This window comes from Solanum pennellii, chromosome 9, assembly GCF_001406875.1.
Source record: "Solanum pennellii chromosome 9, SPENNV200".
Classification (NCBI taxonomy): Eukaryota; Viridiplantae; Streptophyta; class Magnoliopsida; order Solanales; family Solanaceae; genus Solanum; species Solanum pennellii.
Window position 1 is genome coordinate 39,240,252 of NC_028645.1, and position 15,698 is coordinate 39,255,949.

Here is a 15,698-nt window from a genome sequence, read left to right on the forward strand (position 1 = left end):
TAAAGAACATGTTTCCCAAAAGAGTATGGTGTGGAGGCTTGAGTCCTCATAGATATGTTCGGTGATGTTATAAATGATTTTTATACTTGTTGCTATCACCTGTTAAGAATATTAGTTGATTTTATGATGTTATTTATCTGAGATATATTGCTTTCTATTTTGAGTTGGCCGATGATATCTACTCAGTACCCGTGTACTGACCCCTACTTGTATTTGTTTTCTTTGTTATTTGTGGAGTACAGTAAACGTACCGTCGTCTTCAACTCAACCGCAACTCTAGCCAGTCTTCATTACACCGGATTTCAGGGTGAGCTAATGCTTCTAGCTTGGACTGGATCTTCTTCCTCATGTCTTGATGCCTTGAAGTTCCGGCATGGACTAGCTTTTGTTTATTTTAGCTTCTTAGAATACTCTTAGTTTAGAAATTTGATCATAGATGTTCTTGTGGTGATGACTTCCAGGTTTTGGGGAATAATAGATGTTGAATTTTAGAAGTTATTGAATTGTTTTTTTTATTAATGAGTTTAAGTCTTCCGCATTACTTTCTGTTGATATTAAATTGAAATGTTAAGGTTTTGATTGGTTGGTTCGCTCACATAGGAGGGTAAGTGTGGGTGCCAGTCGCGGCTCGGTTTTGGGTCGTGACAGAAACCAGGCGATATTTGCTGGATTAATTAACAAATCAATTAGTAGATACTTTATTGGACAGTAAAGAATAAAAGATACTAGCAGAAAACACTTACAATTTCATCCTTAAAACCTTGTCTTGATAAAAGCTTGTGAAATGATGGATGCTTGTCCATTTTTGAGAATGAACAAAATGGAATGAATGTTGGTAGTAAAAATTTCTAAAAAGAAAGAGGGTTTAATAACCATATTCAGTAGTATTGCACAACTGGAAACTTGCGTGCTAGTATCAAAATAGCCAAACATGCACGCTACAGTAGAGTGCAGATTAGATCAGCCAATTAACAAACATGCATGCCACACTATCATCCTTGATTGGACCCCTATACTCACAACACCAAACAAACATTATTTCTCGCTAAAAGTTATCCCAGACTTCCTAGTTTTTTTCTCAATAATTCAATCAAATATATGTCAAAATAGCTATTCACTACAATAAAAATAACTTTCGATATTAATAAATATAGACATTAAAAAAGACTTCTCAAATCTTTACCTATATAGTTAATTGTAATAGATCGATCCAATATTCATTAAAATTTCAGAAACATATAAAAAGAATGTTAAATGTTATTAAAAATATATATTTAATGATAATTAAATTATTATCGCTGTAGATTATATTTAATGAAGTCACTAAATATTTTTTCGTAGAAAATATAGGGATTTTTAGCTTGTGTTCCGTATCTTACCTTAATGAGTAATAATTAGAAAAAAATCATTTGATAGTTGAAATGGTGTAAAGTAATATTATATATATATATATAGATAGCCTGTTAAAAGTTCTCCACCAATATAAATAGAATAGAGTAGCTAGCAATAGTCTTAAAGCACTTGAATATTGTGTAAGCTTTTCAACATAAATTCAATGATGTTTTTCAAAGTTGATTGTGTTTGGATATAAATTTGTCTTTACAAAAATGTCTAACTAAAAATTTAAAAAAAAATAAAAAATTACTCCACGTAACTTCAATTATTACTCCTTAAACTATTTTATTTCAATATTTGAGCAGTATTTCAATTATGAAGTTCAATATTTGTAAATGATATTTAATTGAACTTCATTTTATTTGTAAATAGTGAATTGATATATATATATATATATATATGCTTGTCTATAACATATATCTTTTCTTCTAGTATACTTTTTTTAATTCAATTTATGTGACGAAAATTTAATTTCAATTTTTTTTGAAGAGTGAGAATATATATCTAAAATTATTCTAATTTTTTGAGTTTCCTACCTAAACTATTAAAAGTGTGAAGTACATTTACATGCTAACTAGATCGAGTATTTGTTTACAAACACTTCTAACACATTAATTTAACTTTTTTAAAAATACTTCCTCCGTTTAAAAAAGAATGACCTCCTTTCCCTTTTTGTCTGTCTAAAAAAGAATGACCTCTTTTTTTTTTTAAGTAACATTTTAATACAACTTTCCGCGTGACATGTTTAAACCTTAAGGCCACAAGATTAAAGGACAGTTTTCTACATTTCACATAATTTTAATTTAAGACCACAAAATTCAAAAAAAAAATTATTTCTTTTACTATGTGTCAAGTCAAACCAAGTAATTTTTTAAATAGAGGGAGTATTTTTTAAAAAAAAAATTGATTTCTTTGAAATTGTAAATTCCCTTTAAAGCTAGAAATATTGATGTCATGGCTAATACGAGACCAAGGCTAAAAAGATGGAGAAGAAGATGTCGGATGTTGTGGCGACAAATAAATCAATTTATAGAGTGATAATTTTTAATCTCTAACCTTAAGTTTTAACCTAAATTAGTATACTTGCCCATGCATTGCACGGTTAGTTAATTAATGTAATTATAATATTAACTTCAACAATATATTATTATCAAAAATAAAAATAAAAATTCAAATCTGACATATATGAAGTAATTGTTCCCTAATTATTTGCTTTTTATACATATAGAAAGTTGGATTTGGAAGTAATTATTATTATGCAAATATCTCTTCAATGTATTAATTTAGATAAAATTTATAAAGGGATTTATTTGAAAACTAATACGCAAACAAATATTAATTGAATAAGTATAAACAAATATCAATGTTACCTATATTTTAGGAACTATTACTCCATTCATAACACAAAATTAAAATACAAAAACATTTACATAATTTTAAAGCAATCCCACTAATTATAAAATATTTAACGGTCATCACACCTCTTTATTATTTTTGGTATAAATACAATTTTATAGTTTAATATTGTATTTAATCAGTTCCTAATTGGTTGACTCCATGTAAAAGAAATTTGAATAAGTTTTTGTTTTGTTGCTGATCCACAATCATTTTGATTTTTTCCCCTAATTTATTTAATTTCATATCTTTTAAATTTTGTTATTTCAAAGTTTTTATTTTTTCATAATTCGTGTTTTTTAAAATTTAATTTAAGATAAATATGAATATATAAAAAGTTATCAACATAGACTTTTATTGATTATAGGTTTGTGTAGTAATGGAAGGTATTTGAAATGTTATAAAAGTTTTTTTTCTTTTCTTTTAACATATTCATTTATATAAAATAATGGAGCAAATATTTAGGAAGAGTCACAACAAAATAACTAATCTCAATTCAAATTTTAAAAGAAGATTCACCATGCATGAGCTGCAGTTTAGTTTTTTTTCATTATTTTTAATAATTCTAAATTCCATTTTTGGAGCATTTTCTAAAATTTTAAAAATTAGATTAAATTAATAGGAATTAATATATTATTATTATTATTATTATTATTATTATTATTATTATTATTATTATTATTATTAGAAATTAAAAACATAATGTTTTAGAAAAAATGAAAAACAAATTATATCAACTATTACATCATGCTAAAGAAGTTTTAAAAACTAAACAAAATAATTTTGAAACGGTTCTAAAAAATAGGTAGTGTAATTCCTTTTCTTGGGAAGTTATCATATTTTAATTTTTAATTATTTCAAAATTCTTTTATAGAATTATTTGAATTTTGAATTGAGAATCTGAAACTGTAAATAATTGTTTTATATTTAATTTTTTTAATTATCTTATCCTTCTTCAAACTAATCATATATTTAATTATTCAATTCAAATTCGTTGTTATCCGAATATAGCTAATGTGAATTTTCGAATGGCATATTAGTTAGTCTCCACGATTATTTTTTAACTAGTAAACTTAGCCGCGCTATGCGCGGTGTCTAAAAGTTTTCATTTTTATTTAATTTTTAAATTCAAATAGATTAATTAATAAATTTTATCATTTAGCTTTGTAATTTCAACTCAATACACGAATTAATTTTATCAAAAAAAAAATACTGTACGATCAAATATCTATACTTTTTTTTGGTTAAATCGTACCTATTATTTTATGTTAGTTATAATATATAATTAAGAATTTATGACTTCATTATCCATTTGAATGAGTTCTCAAAATTAAATATGGTTAACTTTGATGTTTTGTTAAAAAATTTAAGTGAAATTTTTAGTCTTTTAAATTTTTTAAAGAATATCAAAAGAATTAAAATAGAAATAAATTCAAAAACAGACTTAGAAATATGAAAAATTATTCGTAATAGATAAGCTACCTATTATTTGAAGACTTAAAAAAGTAATTCAATATTTATATATTAAGATATAAAGTTCTCTGTATATTGATTCTTTGAAAGAAAATGGGTGATACATGATTTTAGTTCGGTAAAATAATTTTTAGTGATATAGAATTAACATAAAAATAATATATTATTGTTAAAATGCATAATAAAATAAGTAATTAATGAAAAATTATAGATGAATGATAAAAGGTTTTATGTTAAGATTAAAAAAAAAACTTAGATATCTACTAAAAACTTATAATTAGACTCTTGAATTTTTTCTGAATAAAATAAACATAAAAAAACTGTTCACAAATAATATAATATTTATAATTATTAACGATAAATAATACTTTCTTATAATTAAAGTGTAGGATAAAAAGTTAAGTAAATTTGTAGAATCATTATAATGGAGGATGAATGGTTAAGTAATAAGTATATTTGAAATGATTATCTGTATTAATTTTTTCCTTGATAAATTTTCTTCTATAATTCTAAGTTTTTTTTTTAAATTTATTTCAACGCTATTTTTAGTCTCCCTTTTTTCTTTTTTTCTTTTTTATTTTTTAGTCTTTGCTTATTTAATTCTATTAAGAAAAAATAAACAATTAGCATCGTAATTAAGAGAATGAAGTTTGCTCGTCTTTAGTATTTTTACTAATTTATATATATATTTTTTAAACAGTAACAATTAGCATCAAATCTTAACATAATCAAGTTAGCTTGTCTTAAGTTTTTTTATTAATTTGAGCAAAATGTTTAAATGAATTCTCTTAATTAATTTTTATTATATTTTTCATGATTCATATTTTATTTAAAATTTAAAAATAACTTCATAATAATTTTGATTATCTCCCGCCGCTAAGCGTATCTACAAATACATTTTAATGTTTTCAAGAATTGTTTTTGTCTTACTTTTAGTAATGATCTTGCTCTTATAATTTCATGCAAAAAAACAAATCAATTATTCTCTTTTATATATCTTATTTTGTATCATTCTTATTAGAAGTAAAGATAATTATACGAAGAAGTCTTTGTCGATAGATTTTGCATCACAAGATTAAAGTAGAGGACAATTAAGCTAAACATAAATATATTTGGTTAGAAATATTTTTTGATGTGATTTTAAGATGTCACAAATTTAAACATTAAGTAATTTGGGGTTATGAAGGTATAAAGTTGGAAGTTATAGGTATTACTAATAAGTATTAATTAAGTATAGAGGCTTTGAAAGATGAAGAGGTGTGAGTTTATGATAAAAATTAAATTAAAAATAAATATATAAAAATAAGAGAAAAAGGTAAAAAAATGTGACATATTTTTTTAATAAACAAAAATATGTTTAAGTAAAATCCTCCGCCATTTTTATGATTTATTTTATTATATGACATATTTTCTTTTTATCTCATTTTAGAAATTTCAAATTATTAAAAGTCTCCAAATATGCTTCTAATAATAAACATTATTTTTAGTAATTACCATTATTTTGAACAATATATACTTTTTCTCTTATTTTATATTATAGGAGAGATATCTATTAAGAGAAAAATTAATTAAAAATAAATTTAAAAAGGGACACAGAATTAAAAAGTTAGTCAAAAGGAATAGAAATTTTTTTGAAATTATCAAAAAAAAGTAATTGTACGAATGTTTTAAAATAAAATTAAAAAATATTTAATTTTTTGCTGATTAAATTCTCAACATTGTGAAATATTTGGCCTATAAATAATAATTATATATGAATAATATAAAAAATAATGCAACGTTAAAAATATGTATTTTTACCATATCATTGTTATGTGATTGTGAGATACGAAACTATAACAGGAATTGATTTATTTGATTCTTAGCTATATAATATTTGAATTTAATATTTAATATTTTATTTACTTTATATTGAGATATGATGTATTACTTTTTTTTATTACTTATATTTATTATATATTTGTATAACATTTTTATAGCTAGTGAGGATGATGATATTGTTAGACGAAATCAGAAATAAGATATATTGGCGTTTTTTCAATGAACTAATTAATCTGATAAGGAACCAATCAACTCTTGTTACATCAGTGGTTTAACCGGAGAACTATAAACAATCCATACAATAATACCAACAAACATACATAAAATTAATTAACTAATCAAGCAAAATATTTAAAATATACGATTCTTTAAATTTACAAAGTGAATAAAGACAATCAGTGTCGGTAGAAACTACAAGATTAAGAAAAAAAATCTCAAAAAACTACAAAGAGAAGCAAAAAAAAAATGAACAAATTATTTTTTCTATAAAAGAATCATGATTTGTATCATTCAACAACCTAACCTAATAATATCAAATATATATGTAATTACAATAGAACAAAGTGATAATGATAATTAGACATATTAAATCATTTTACCTCACAAAATCAAAATATGCAAAATATATAACATTTTTCATTATACATCCCTCTCCTGCAAAAATCAGATCAAAGAAGACAAAAAAAAGTTAACAAATCAAAGGTATAAAAAATGAAGAATAAGGAAAATAAAAATAAAATGACCATCATGGAATATCTCAAAGTGGGTTTTTATAGGTGTAATATTTAGGAGTTATAATTTTTATATTAAATATTTTGAAGGTTATGAATATGAAAGGTTAGGAGTTAGGAGGTGTAATGCTCATTGACTAACTTATTAATAGCAATATATATATACACACATAATATTATTGTGTAAAAAGAAATAATCTAAAAAACCTTTTTTTTTAAAAATAAAATATACATTTTTCTCATCATTGAGGCATGCCACATAGGCTGATTGAAGATCCTCATTTATATATATATATTGATATGATAAGANGAATTTTAAAATTTCCTATTTTTAAATACAATTTAGAAATATAAGTACAAATTGTTAAATAGTAATAATAATAAAAATAAATATTTATTTCTAAAAGTTTATTATTAGATTTTTTTCTAAAACTTCACAGTTATTTTTATTTTTTTTTGGCAATCAATTTTGAAATTTTAGTAATTTCTATATCATAAATGCTTTTTTTTGCCTTTTTTTTAAAAAAAATGTTTAAATCAACCTTCAGAATATGTATGGATATTAATTTTTTTTATCTCTTAATATATTGAAATCAGATATCTTAAAAATAATACACTATATTATTTGTTTTTTACTTATTTCATCCACACCACGTCTCCTCTAATATAATTACATGATTAATACATTTTAATATTTGATTCAAGTTTTAAATTTGAAGTAGTTCAGATAAGAAGATAAATTATTTGAAAGAGAATTATTTTTAATATTTTAAAATAAAATATTTAATTATCAAATATTAAAATATTGAATTAATTCTCTTAAAATAATATTCTTTTGTTATTTTTTTTAATAGACTGAGATTTGAAGCAACAATCACAAATAAGTGATTTTCATACAAAATAAAATAAATCAATAATAATGAATTTTGATGTAAATAGATTTTTTAGAAATTTAAAAAATATGTTTTTATGAAAAACACTTTTAAGCAACAATTATGATTTAATGCTAGCTTTTTAAAATTATTTTCAATTTTGAATAAAATATTTTTAAAAAAATCGAAAGATAATAAAAAATAAATTATATATGAATACATTTTGTAACTACAAGTTTTTATTTTGTAGAAAACTATCTTTTTTTAAAAAGACTATGTACCAAGTTAGAGAGATTTAAGTTTGAAAGAGAGGGACAAAATTTAAGTGATTCTTAAAATTTGTTTTATCTTTAAAAATAACTACAAAAATCGTGGAGTTTTGAATCAAAAAATATTTGAAAATTTTGTTCAATACACATTAATTTAAAAGTTACAATTTTCAAAACAAAATTAATTACACCTATTACAATTACAATAGTTTGTCATATGTAAAAGTTTTTTAGTACGATTTAATAGATTTTCAGAAATTTTTTATTTTATTTTCTGAAAGTATTAAAACATAATAAAGTTATTATAAAGTAAGTTTATGATAACTAATGAAACACTACGATTAGGAGTTTATTATCTATTTTTTCTAACTTTATTTTGATTTAAATATACTCCTTTCTTTAGTCCAGTATTTTAATACTTATATCTATAAGAAAATGTACAAATTAAAAATTGTAAGCATTTAGAAAGATCTAATTATAGATGATTCGTCTTTATATCCCTCGTCTTCCGCCTTGGGTATCATGTTCAAAGGACACAATTCTGTTGCTTATTGAATAATCAATCATAAATTTTTTTAGCGAAATTGCAAATTGCTGCTTGTAAAACACAATGGACCTTGAACTTTGCAAATTGCTGCTTGTAGATTTGTGTCTATTCATAGGAAAATCTTATCAAAAAATTGACATGATATAAAAGATTGGACTGCTACTAAATCGACGATAATTCTATTTTATCGTTGACAAACTAATAATGCAAAAATCTTGAGACACTCGTTATTGAAAAGTAATAAAAAGCTTAACAAATAACTATCTGAAGTTCACTATTAGTTAAGAGGTTTATAAGGTTGTATATCTTGAATAAATATTTATTTTGTGGTTTGTGCTTTTACGTTTAGTTTATTTATATTCTTAAAAGATATATTTGAATTTAAAAACTCAAACGATTGTGCAAAAAAAGAAGTTGTAACTATATTTAAAACTGTAAAATTAATTCAAATTTTAAGTCTTTTCTTTTTAATAAGAAATTATTTTTCAATTATTATTATTAGACGGAAACCTTTTTGATAATCATTTTTTTAATTTATATATTTTATTATTATTTTTTAAAAAGTAAAAATTCAAGAATGTGGATTACATTTCTTTTACCATTATTCCCTATTTTTTACAATTTAGATTTTTTATTTAAATTACCTAAAATTAATTAATTTTAATTATACATAAATTCTAGATTTTATATCAAAAACATGTTAAAAACAAATTGTCGATTTCTAATATTTCAAACACATAATAACATTTTTTATTCTTTTTTTTTTAAAAATAATCAAAATCTCAAGTGAAAAGAGTTTATTAAATAAAGATTAAAAGAAGCGAAGGTGGTTGGGACAATGGGGTTTCTTTCTGTCATTTATTTTTAAAATTTTTTTTTCTTATTTTTGAAAAAAAATGAAAAAATTATTCCCAAATTTTGCAGTCGAAATGAAAATGATGAATTTAAAGTGAATATTAAAATATGAATTTCTTAACTTTCAATGGAGCACTTTGTAAAAGTGAATGTCATTTGAACAATTATTATTTATAAAAAATGAATAATCAAATTATATTCATACATGTGTAACTGTCAATTGTTTATCTGTCAAACGGAAAAATTAATGTTATTTCCTCTGATTTATATAGTTTTCTGCGTCTAATTATATAAAAATATAAGCATAAACATCTAATTCCAAAAAAATAATGTTAATTTAAAAAAATCCAATTCCAAAAAATAAAAATGATTATTTTAAAAATCAAGATAAGTCCATATTATGCCCAAAACTAATGATTAAAATATGCAAACAATTGAAATATCAAATTAAGAAATAAACCTTCTCAATCTCTTCAATAACAAAGATAAAAACTATATCATCAAAAACCTTTATCAACAATGAATTGATTATGAAATCATTAATAACTATAAAATTTCAAGTAGAGAAGGAATTCAAGATACCTATAAATCATAGAATATATAAATATAAATAGAAATACATAAAAAGTTTTAAATATTTATTTATATTGTTCGATAAGACGATATAGATCTTGAAGAGAGAAGAAAGAAAATATCAATAACAAAAATTTTTATAATCTATTTTATTTCTGTAATGAAGTTAACTATTTCAAAGAAAACTAATTTATAGAAGTGACAAGAAAAACATTTTTTTTAACTGCTTTAAGTTTCTATATTGTTTTTTAAATTATAATTTATTATTTAATTAATAATAATAATACTTTTCCAAAAAAAGGACCACGTTGTAGAGTTTTGTAAAAAAAAACAGATTTACAGTTATTCCCTATTTTACAAAATTGATTTAAAATTATTCTTAAAAAAATTATTTAAATTATTTAAAAACTGATTTTTGTGGTGATTAAAATTATTGAAATATATATATGTGTAGAATATAGATTCTATATTATTTTTGTTGTGTATTATTTTCCTTAATTTTTTACCATAAATAGGTTTTTCTTTTAGAAAAAGGCTTTGGGCTGACTAGTCCTTTTTCTGTAGGAAAATGTTTAAGACTCTATAAATAAAAGTTTATTCCTTCTAACTTAATTAGCATTCACAATATAGTCTTAAGGGCTTTGAGAGTTTTTGTTAGGGGGAAATTGTGGGTCACAAGCTCTATACGTTATCACTTTTGTAAACCTCTTATATATTCCGAGTGAATTGATTGAGGTTATTAGCTCTATAATTTGTACTCTCATATTTATATAGTGGACTACTCATTTTCTTTGTGCACGTAGGTGGATTGATCGAACCACGTTAAATCTTTGTATCTTTTGGTACAATTCTCGTCTGACTCATCGTCTTTAAGATTTGCTTTGCTTGTTTCCGCAATATACATGCTTATTTTTTATCCTAACAAACTTTTGAGGTTCAGTGGAATGATTTTTCCATGTATGTTTAAGAAATATTTAAACATAAAAAGAGTGTAGTACACACATCATAAAAATCAATCAATATATTTGTTTTCGCTAATCTTTGTGTGATAGTTTAAGTAGGAAACTCACACCCTGAATTCTTCACATATGAAACTCAAAAAGGATTTGAAATAATTTAGATGTGTTTTTGACCTTTAACTCTAATTTAAAAAGTTAAAAAGATATTTATTTTTTTAACTTTTAAACATGACATAATCTTATTATCATAAAATCATTCATAGCATAAATAATTTAAATTACTTCAAATATTTTTCATAAACATTTTTCTTAGAATAAATTGGGATAGTGCACAAGTACCTCCTCAACCTATGCCCGAAATTTCAGAGACACACTTGTACTATACTAAGGTCTTATTACCCCCTGAAATTATTTTATAAATAATTTTCTCCCCCTTTCCAGCCTACATGACACTATCTTGTGGGCCCAGTGTGTGTTGACATTTTTTTTCAAACTAGTGTCACGTAGACCGAAAAAGGGTAGAAAATTATTTATAAAATAAGTTCAGTGGGGTAAAGACCTTAGTATAGTATAAATGTGTCTCTGAGATTTCAGGCATAGGTTGAGGGGGTACTTATGCATTTTCCCAAATAAATTTATGAAAAGTTGATTCCCTTTCTGCCTATTTTATGTGAAGATATTTATTGTTTAAGGAGTTGAACAATTTTCTCTATAATTTTTAAATCATTAACTATGGTGACTTGTAATATCTTTTGTCTAAATTTTGACTATACAAATTTTATTTTAAATAGGGATAATGCACAAGTACCCCCTCACCTATGTCCGAAATCCCAGAGACACACTTATACTATACTAAGGTCCTATTATCCCCTTGAACTTATTTTATAAATAATTTTCTACGCCTTTTCGGCCTACGTGACATCATCTTGTGGACCCAACATGTGTTGACATTTTTTTTAAACTAGTTCTACGTAGGCCAAAAAGGGGTTAAAATTATTTATAAAATAGGTTCATGAGGGTAATAGAACCTTAATATAGTATAAGTTTGTCTTTGAGATTTCAGGCATAGGTTGAGGGGGGCACTTATGCATTTTCCCTTTTAAATATATATGAATTTTATACCTAACTTTATAGTGAAATTTAAGTATTTCAACTCTTTATTCTAGAATCTATGCATAAATTGGGACAAACGTAATTACATATAAAAAAACACATGCAAAGTGTGCAATCAAATGGTAGCTTGTTTAGGTGACACTGAGGACTTCTAATATACGCAAGGCACAACATAATGATGTTCGTTTACTCCCACACAATATAAACTTGCCAATTAGTAATTACCAGACAAACAATATTGAAAATTGTGTAAATTATGTAAGATGAAGACATTTGACGTTACTTGAATTAATTGTTACCATATTTTGGAAGATGAATATTTGAGACTTAACTGATAGAGTTTATCTTTTAGTTGTAGTATGATATGTTGACACCCAATTTTGGACCTCCACCATATAAATTAATCATTTCGATCTTCTTCAACTTCGAACGATTTAAAATAATTAGTTTTTCTAAAATATTTAGAAAATATTAAGTTCGTAAGTTATTTCAAATAAGTTGTGAAACTTTTTATTATTTGAAGTAATATATATGTTTTATGTAATTTTGAACATGATTAATATATTTTGTAAACATTTAAAAAAATCATCTTAAAAAGATTTTTATTTTTAATAGGTACTTTATTAAATTAGTTTAAATTATGGTTTTATGTTATCGCTAGTTTACAATGAAATTAATTATTTTATTTCGTTAAGATTAAGAATTTAGTTAATTTATTTATATTAATTCGTCTTAATTAATTTTTAGGCGAATCATCAACTAAACCAATTTGGCTAAATTGTTAATTCTAATTGGCTACAATTAATTTGTATGGGCATTTTTTTTCCAACTCTTTTGAAGACGAGATTCTGGGCCATTTTTAAGTTTTAGCGGCCCAAGCTCAATTTTCAGCCGCCCCAGCCTGACGTTTTTCCCAACCTGGCCCAATTCTTTGCCCCACCTGAACCTTTTGGACAAGACCATTTGGGCCGTTTCCTCTCATCAATTGGAAACCCTTTTTCCTTATTTGTTTCACCATCCAATATGCCTCCCATCCCATCCCAATTTCCACTAAACTCGACCCATACCCCTTTACCCGACCCAACTCCTTTTCACCCTCACAAAGAAACCCATCATCGTCTGTTTCAACATCAAGAGCTATTCACGCTCAATGTACCAGCGGCGACGATCCCAGACACGTGAGCGATAGCGCGAAGGACCAATCTGCAGTTCCAATCAATTTTCAAGCGAGGAGCACGCGACGAAGACATTTTCAACAGCCAATGGCGCGTGACCCCTGCGACCAGCGTCTGCTTTTCCTTTTGTTCGTTCGATAGGGCAGAGTAGCCTGCAACTCTCGTCCTTACACGCTTGGAGATGAATCCACGTGTACGCCAAGGATGAAAGCATCGATCAAAGTCGTCCAATTTCCTGCCCCGTCCAGATCTCACGCAATTCGACTGAATTTTTGTACAAAAACAGCAGTTGTTCTCCGTCCTTGGGCACGAGTTTTTGAATTTTGAGATTGGATTTGGATTCTCGTTTTTACCCTTACCTTTCCTGATCGAAAACCCTAGCCTCCCTTCTATGTATAATCCTTATAGCTCACTGTGGGAAGGAGGTTCTTCTTTTGCTTTTGGAGGCTGAAAATTCGACCTAATAGAAAAAGAAGGGAGTTGGACAGGGAGTTTTTTGGTGAGGAATATTATACAAATAGGATATCAAATCTTGTCGTCGATCTGTCTTCCAATATTTTTCGAGATTCAAGATTCCTTTGGGTCTTATCGCTATTGTTCGTTTCTGGTTTGTGGTGTTGGAATCACTTTAAGCTCGTTGTAAACCCAGAACACTGCCCAGGAAAAGGTAAACTCACGTCTTCTTGCATTTTATTCTTACAGTGTTTAGTGGAGTCCATAAATGGGGATTAGTGATTTTCTACATTTTAGTAGTTCATTTTAGATTTGCTTCTCCTGCGAGTTCTTAAGAATGTGAGTATGAAGTAAATAGCAGTGAAATAAATTTTGATATACGTTTGGATGGGACTTTGAATGTGTGTTTGTTTGGGCCATTTTTTTCTTCATTGTTTACTCTTGTTTTAGTGATTTCTTTTATCGTTTCGATTGCGTATTGGCGAAGTCTCATAGTGTTAGAATGTCTCATGAGGCTAGTTTTTTTGTTGGCAACCCAAATGTCGTCTTTGTCTTGCGCATTCAAGCTAACCGTCATATCCCATCTTTTCTCTTAAATGGAGTTATGGAGAATATGGATGATTATCCTATATTTTATCTTGCTGTACTAATGTCATTTTCTTTGTTGGCATGTTTAGTATAAAGTTCTCTTTCTTTTTAATAAAAATCTTCCAATTAATATCATGTATTTTGTTTCCTTCTCTTCTTAAACATGTTGAAATACAATATGCATGCCCCTCAATTATTTTGAGTTATTATCGTTCGAGAAGAAATGACATGTTTATGTGTATTACATTGTTATGATAAAAATAGAATTTTGGTTGTTATGGGCTGTTCGGATTTTTTTAGCTATTCTTAATCTCATTTCATTTTGAGTTCGGTAATCCCTGATCATGATAGGAAGAGCATATTAGGCATTTGTTGACCCTTCTGTATTTGGTTGATCATTATTATCAATATTTTTTTTATGTTAGATCACTGTTAGATATGCATGTTCATTAAAGTTATTAAATGATTAATTGGTCATGGTTCATCCCTTTTAAGAGAGAAACCTTAGGATAAGACATTAGTTCGTATATTCCTGAAACTTCGGTCTGCTCAAATCTTGATCATTGTTTTGGCTATTTTAAGATCATTAAAATATTATGTGCATCGACTTAAAGGTTTCTGCCCGGTCTCCTTATAGCATCTATAATTGAAGTGTGGTAGTATACAAGCTCCTTCATTTTATACTCTCTAGCTCAAAATCAGGATTTGTTACTCACCTTTTTTTTTATTTTTGTTTGTATGTAAAATATGCCGGGGTCCTTATGTATCCTATCCTTGCATTTTCTATAGGGATGGGAGGCCCAATTCCCTATACCTAACAAGCCTGCTGAAATGGAGAACAAGTCTTGAAAAGGCAAACAAATCCCGAATGTGAAGAATGCGCGCAAATCAAGGAGCCAAAGAATTTGGGCCAAGAGTTCAAATTTACTTTGATTATTGTATTTTATTATTATTTTTGGTGCCTAAGCCATTGTCTTTGTTTTAGTATTAATATTTATTTTAGTATTAGAACAGGTACAAATCAAAAATGGGTCAAAAACCTAAAACAAATGGGTCCAAATACCGGTCCAGGAGGACAGAATTGAGATTTGGACCCAACTCTTTCTCTTTTACTTCATCGCGTTATTATTTGTGTGTTAGTATCTGCATTAGTCTTAGGGTTAAGAAATTTTCAAATCCCCTAAGGTGCAATTTCGTTTGAGTGATTCAAACCAAGTCGATCGATTTTAAATAAACTTAAAAAATAATAATATATAATTGTGCGAGTTAAAATAATTCTCTTAGATAAAAGGTACACATTCAGAATATTTCAAAGAAAATTTGATCAAGTCATTTTTTTATCAGAATTAAGTTAGTTGCCGGATAATCGCAACTTAGCGAATATTTTAGGTGCCGTAAAAACCTTCCTAAAATATAAATGTGAATCTCCGGACCCCCTTTAAAGGTTTTCAATTAACTTCCTATTTAAATCTTTTGAAA

At 25.8% G+C, this 15,698-nt stretch overlaps 1 long non-coding RNA gene across 1 annotated transcript; it reads left to right on the forward strand.

Moving 5' to 3' along the window:
* Window positions 1-13,040: 13,040 nt before the first annotated feature.
* LOC107029757 lies at window positions 13,041-15,344 on the forward strand. Its single transcript, XR_001458067.2, has 2 exons — window positions 13,041-13,845; window positions 15,009-15,344. It is a non-coding gene; the product is annotated as an uncharacterized LOC107029757 (long non-coding RNA).
* Window positions 15,345-15,698: the final 354 nt, after the last annotated feature.